Here is a 7,497-nt window from a genome sequence, read left to right on the forward strand (position 1 = left end):
CGGCTCCTGTACCAAGCTACCCCAACACCCCACAAATCCCCTGCATCAAGCTGAGTACCCCCAGTCAAACACCCCCACACAGCTACTGTTCCAAGCTCTGCTTACCAGGCAGTATCGCTTGTAAGCAGAGCGCAGAAATCATCCGACGGAGCCGCGGCCACCACAGAGTACTGCTACGCCACTGTGACCGCCCAGCATGCGCAATTACGCTGGCGGCACAGTGAGTGAAGGAGAGCGTGGGGGCGTGGTCTGGGGTCGCCGAAACTACAGTGAGCAATCCCGGAACAGCGGGACATATCGTGAATGTCCCGCTGAATCCGGGACATTTGAGAGGTATGCGGGCCGCATTACGAGCTGACCTGCGCCGCATGCGGCCCGCGGGCCGTGGGTTGGACAAGCCTGGTGTAAAGCATATTGTATGCTACCATTGAAGGGTAATGCAAAGAAAATGATCATATAAAGACATCGCAGAGTCAGATAGGAGGCAATGAGGAGACAAAGAGGGGTATTCAATATGAAACGTTAACTTCACTGTCGAAGTTAACGTTTCATATCGGAGTTTTTACCTGCGTTAAAGTATCGGGCGCGCTCCCGCTTATCCTCGTATTCAATATAAAATTAACGTAAACGGGAAACTCCGAAGTTGGATTTGCATAAAGTTACGAATTTTTCCTTTAAAAAATTGTAAGACCCCCCTAAAGTTCTAAAAACATGGGGGAACACTATGGGTACCCCCATTTTAGCCTTTAAATGAAAGTCGGGGATTTAAATAGCCGCAACAGGTGTTTTTTTCCCGACATTAAAGAAGTGTTGCAGAAGAGCACTTAGGTTATCTTTTTCGTTTTTTTAAGTGGTTCCATCAAATTTGGGGTACATGAAAATGGGTACTAGCATATTTTTAAGTCCCTAAAGTAAATTTTTTAAAATTCTGCATTTGTTCACCTGCCGCTATAAATCTATTCTAGAAAACATCTGCCGCATACTTGCAGAATAGCCCTGAACCTATTTTCCCTATTGTTATACAATTTTTTCCCCAATTTTTTTTTTTTCACCCCAATTTTTAAATTCATTTTTTGGGGTCTCCCTATTTTTTTAAAAACTTTTTTTGACACAGTTCTTTTTTAAATGTCATTCCCAGGCGTGCAGGCTATTTTTTTTAAGCCTGCACCCCTAAACCCCAATTCTGCACTTTTATTTGCCACCTATTCAATGGTGAAAAGTTATCCCCGTTTTTTATCAAAGACTTTTCAAAACTGCGATAAGTCTTTGAAATTGAAAACGGTGTAAAAGTAAAACCTGCGATAATGATGTCATACCTCCGATATTAACGCAAAAACGATGTTTTCGCTCCCATGTTGAATACCCCTGTATGAGTTTGCAGATGACAAATGGTAACACTTTATCAAATCAATTGTTAGAAACAAGCATGTATGTATTTTTACATTACTTATATGTACATTAATAAATACCAGCCCAAAAAGTATACATTAATTCATTTTATTAAAAATATGCAAAAATTGATCTTTTTCTTTGCTATGTCTGGGATGTGGGTTGATGGTATGATTTATGCACAGCGGCAGCCTCCACTCCAGCTCCTCTGTGGCACCTCGGCAAGGCAGACGCTGGCAGCTGGGCTTCCCTCTGCTCTGATCCTGGTGACCTCAGTTCCCATTTGGCCAGCAGGTATGGTGTTCCGGGGCATATAATGCCTTATGGCCCCTCCTAGGAGGACATTCCTCTCTCTTCTCCATGCCCAGTGATCGTCACCTCTCATCACCTAGTTAAAAAACATACAAACAAAAGAAAACTTTAATTCAACTTTTCAGGGACATAGGGGTCTATTCATCATTACATAATTATCAATGGTGAAAATTATGTTTTGAACACTCTGCGAGTTCAAAGAACTGTTCTGAGGCATTCATAATGCCTCATTCATCATGCCTCATTCATCATGTCTTATTAACTAAAGTATCACTTCCGAAAAACTGCTCTTTCTGCAGAGGCAGCTTTTTGAAATCGTGATACTTTTCCCTTTAATATATTCTGTCTCCGCTCCCACCAAACAACTCCTCCTCATGTCTCCGCACTGCCTGTCCGCACCTCATGTCTCCACTCCCAGCCGGCACCTCCACCCCATGTCTCCCCTCTCCCTGCCCACACCTCCTCTGCCCATGTCTCCACTCCCTACCTGCATCTCCTCTGTCTATGTCCCTGCCCACACTTCCTCTGCCCATGTCTCCACACCCTGCCTACAACTCCTCTGCCCATGTCTCCACTCCCTGCCTGCACCTGCTCTGCCCATGTCCCTGCTCCCTGCCTATACCTCTCTACCCATGTCTCCACTCCATGCCCACACCTCCTCTGCCCATGTTTCCGCTCCCTGCCTACACCACCTCCTTGTGTCTCCTCTCCCCTGTGTTTCCTGTGTGGAGCCCCCTCTTCTCCCTGCACCGGGAGAGCTTGTAAGATAGCCAGCATGTGCTGTCGAGAGGAGGAGGAAGGGAGCGGTAGCAGACAGCTGCTGAAGATGGTGTTGATAGAGCAGGGAGCAATCTGAAAAGATCCCTCCCTACACTTATGAAGGCTGTCGGGGGCCTGTATACCATCTTAAGGTGGTATACAGTTACACACTCAACTTAAAAGAAAAATGCTTTTTCGGTGAATGACACAATTTCTACATCCCCATACTAATGTATGGGGAGTGTAGAAAGTATCGGGGGAGAATTGTAACCATTAGATATCAGTGATATTTCCTGCATTACAGGAATGATGAATGGGCCTGACACTTCATTTATACAAAAGTAGGTGAAAATCTTGCCTTTGTATAAATTCAGTGATGATGAAAAGGCCCCATATTCACATAATTAGTGTTCCCGCTAGGCTGTTTTAGCGGGGCGCGGCGCCCTGCCCTCCTTCTGGAGGGCAAAAAGCACCCTGCCCTCCAGGAGGAGGGCAAAAAGCACCCTGCCCTAACAGCCTGCGGGAGCCGTTCTCACCCGCGGGACGCAGTGTCCCGCGGGTGGACAAACATGCGGTGATCCGGTCACCGCCGGAGAATAGACGCCGGGCGCATGCGCCCGGCATCTATTCTCCCTTTCTGCAGCACTTGGGGGCTGCCCGGCATGACGAAAAGGGGACGCGTCTTATAGACACACCCCCTTTTCATAACCACGCCCCCTTTTCAGGCGCGCGCGCACAAGATTGCCCTCTCTAGCCTGCCGCCGGAGCTAGAGGGAACACTACATAATAAGATAGTTGGTTGTCAATGCTCTAGAATAAAATGATATGCAGCAGCACGCCTATACTGTGTATGACCGCTAGTGTATCTGCATGCAAAATGCTACGCTATAGTGTCACAGCCGCATGCAGATACGGCGTGACTAGAAGGGCTGTTTAATGCGCAAGGAGGTTAGACGTATGAGGACACATCTGTATGTCCCATTTGTGTCCATGTTTTAAACAATTTATTTTATGTATAACAAATACACAGTTATTAGGCATAAATAACACTGCTGAAAACTCCCTATTACAGCAGAAACAATTCCCAGTTTTGTGTATGAAAAGTTTTAATTAGTGATGCATATGAGAAGCATCTGCTATGTCTGAGCAATACAGAGAGCACCAATCAGTGATGTGTGTGAGAAGCATCTGCAATGCCTGAGCAATACAGAGAGCACCAATCAGTGATGTTTATGATAAGCATCTGCTATGCCTGAGCAATATAGAGAGCACCAATCAGTGACGTGTATGAGAAGCTTCTGCTATATCTGAGCAACACAGAGAGCACCAATCAGTGTCAGCGGAATAATAGACAATCTGATGCATCATGTATGTAACATTAAGCTCTACCAGGGAAGTATTACAATGAATGTAACATTGTGCCAGATGCCCCCATATGCTATCACTGTGTCAGAAGCACCCAAAGTGACATTGCTGTGCATGGTATTCCCTCCCCATATGAAACCTTTCTGTAATGAAACTCATGAAGTGCCATTACTAAGCCCTGTGTCCCCAGGAGACTCGCTGATGCTGGCTTTGTGTATAGAGAAGGTAATATATGGCAGAGGCTAGGGGTGGACATTGTGCTGCTCTTAGTTGCAGCACTTATTTGCATTTAGTGCTACTTTAATCTCCCATGCCCATGTAGAGATTAATAGACTGACTCCACTGACATGGGATGTGATGCTGGCTTGGAGAATGTGACATAAAGTCACTAGGACACACGTCCCATTCTGCTGGCTTATATCTGGGGCTGGACAGTTACATGTGCTCAGTTGTACCCTGTCTTTGAAGGTCCAGTGCTGACAATAGTGCACTCACCAAGCAGTGATAGGAATATAAAACTTGCAGCAGAAGTTAGAGTTGAGGCAATGAGCCTGGAACTATGGGTGCATGAGTATGGCACTTGGGGGAATAGTTTTAGGTGATCTAAGTGTGACTCCTGGCAGATCAGGGCCAAGGAGTAGAATATCCACAATTTTAAATCTTGGAATGTAAGTAACACACATTACAGATAAACCTAGACACAGTACAACTCTAGCTGAATATACTAAAACAGCATCCCTGTGCAAAATCACTATACATATTATCCTTCCCAATTGCGCTAGAACTTTATTGTGCTCAAATGGAGTGATGCTTTTCCCCATTGATATCACACAATAAAATTCCCAAAAAAGGAGTTTCCCCGCTAAAGCTGGCTACACACTGTCAGATTGTTTTGATGGGGACGAGGAACGGGGCGATTTTTCGGCAAATTGAAAGCCCCAATATCTGCGCTAAACATTATCCAATTTTTATTAGAAGCTCCCGATTTTCCACCACACAACACTCATTTTGCATATGTTCTCCACAAGGAGGATGACATAGTGACAGGAGAACACAGGGAATACGGGCAGATTATGGAGAATGACATAGTGACAGGAGAACACAGGGGATACGGGCAGATTATGGAGGATATAGTGAAAGGAAAACACAGGGAATACAGGCAGATTATGGAGGATGACATAGTGACAGGAGAACACAGGGAAAACGGACAGATTATGGAGGATGACATAGTGACAGGAGAACACAGGGGATACGGGCAGATTATGGAGGATGACATAGTGACAGGAGAACACAGGGGATACAGGCAGATTATGGAGGATGACATAGGGACAGGAGAACACAGGGGATACGGGCAGATTATGGAGGATGACATAGTGACAGGAGAACACAGGGAATACGGGCAGATTATGGAGGATAACATAGTGACAGGAGAACACAGGGAATACGGGCAGATTATGGAGAATGACATAGTGACAGGAGAACACAGGGGATACAGGCAGATTATGGAGGATGACATAGTGACAGGAGAACACAGGGAATATGGGCAGATTATGGAGGATGACATAGTGACAGGAGAACACAGGGGATACGGACAGACTATGGAGGATATAGTGACAGGAAAACACAGGGGATACGGGCAGATTATGGAGGATGACATAGTGACAGGAGAACACGGAATACGGGCAGATTATGGAGGATGACATAGTGACAGGAGAACACAGGGGATACGGACAGATTATGGAGGATGAAATAGTGATAGGAGAACACAGGGAATACAGGTAGATTATTTAGGATGACATAGTGACAGGAGAACACAGGGGATATGGCAGATTATGGACGATGACATAGTGACAGGAGAACACAGGGAATAAAGGCAGATTATGGAGGATGACATAGTGACAGAAGAACACAGGGAATACAGGCAGATTATGGAGGATGACATAGTGACAGGAGAACACAGGGGATACGGCAGATTATGGAGGATGACATAGTTGTACCCTGTCTTTGAAGGTCCAGTGCTGACAATAGTGCACTCACCAAGCAGTGATAGGAATATAAAACTTGCAGCAGAAGTTAGAGTTGGGGCAATGAGCCTGGAACTATGGGTGCATGAGTATGGCATTTGGGGGAATAGTTTTAGGTGATCTAAGTGTGACTCCTGGCAGATCAGGGCCAAGGCGTAGAATATCCACAATTTTAAATCTTGGAATGTAAGTAACACACCTTAGATAAACCTAGACACCGCACAACTCAGGCTGAATATACTAAAACAGCATCCCTGTGCAAAATCACTATACATATTATCCTTCCCAATTGCCCTAGAACTTTATTTTGCTCAAATGGAGTGATGCTTTTCCCCATTGATATCACACAATAAAATTCCCACTAAAGGAGTTTCCCCGCTAAAGCTGGCTACACACTGTCAGATTGTTTTGATGGGGACGAGGAACGGGGCGATTTTTCGGCAAATTGAAAGAACCAATATCTGTGCTAAACATTATCCAATTTTTAATAGAAGCTCCCGATTTTCCACCACACTACACTCATTTTGCATATGTTCTCCACAAGGAGAATGACATCGTGACAGGAGAACACAGGAAATCCGGGCAGATTATGGAGAATATAGTGACAGGAGAACACAGGGGATACGGGCAGATTATGGAGGATGTAGTGACAGGAAAACACAGGGGATACGGGCAGATTATGGAGGATGACATAGTGACAGGAGAACACAGGGAATACGGGCAGATTATGGAGGATGTAGTGACAGGAAAACACAGGGGATACGGGAAGATTATGGAGGATGACATAGTGACAGGAGAACACAGGGAATACGGGCAGATTATGGAGGATGACATAGTGACAGGAGAACACAGGGGATACGGGCAGATTATGGAGGATGACATAGTGACAGGAGAACACAGGGGATATGGTAGATTATGAAGGATGACATAGTGACAGGAGAACACAGGGAATACAGGCAGATTATGGAGGATGACATAGTGACAGGAGAACACAGGGAAAATGGGCAGATTATGGAGGATGACATAGGGACAGGAGAACACAGGGGATACGGGCAGATTATGGAGAATGACATAGTGACAGGAGAACACAGGGAATACAGGCAGATTATGGAGAACGACATAGTGACAGGAAAACACAGGGGATACGGCAGATCATGGAGGATGACATAGTGATAGGAGAACACAGGGAATACAGGCAGATTATGGAGGATGACATAGTGACAGGAGAACACAGGGAATACGGGCAGATTATGGAGGATGACATAGTGACAGGAGAACACAGGGAATATGGGCAGATTATGGAGAATGACATAGTGACAGGAGCACACGGGATACAGGCAGATTATGGAGGATGACATAGTGACAGGAGAACAGAGGCAATACAGGCAGATTATGGAGGATATAGTGACAGGAGAACACAGGGGATACGGGCAGATTATGGAGGATATAGTGACAGGAGAACACAGGGAATACGGGCAGATTATGGAGGATGACATATTGACAGGAGAACACAGGGGATACGGGCAGATTATGGAGGATGACATAGTGACAGATGAACACAGGGAATACGGGCAGATTATGGAGGATGACATAGTGACAGGAGAACACAGGGGATACAGGCAGATTATGGAGGATGACATAGTGACAG

This window comes from Taudactylus pleione, unplaced genomic scaffold, assembly GCF_031769625.1.
Source record: "Taudactylus pleione unplaced genomic scaffold, aTauple2 ptg000018l, whole genome shotgun sequence".
Taxonomy (NCBI): Eukaryota; Metazoa; Chordata; class Amphibia; order Anura; family Myobatrachidae; genus Taudactylus; species Taudactylus pleione.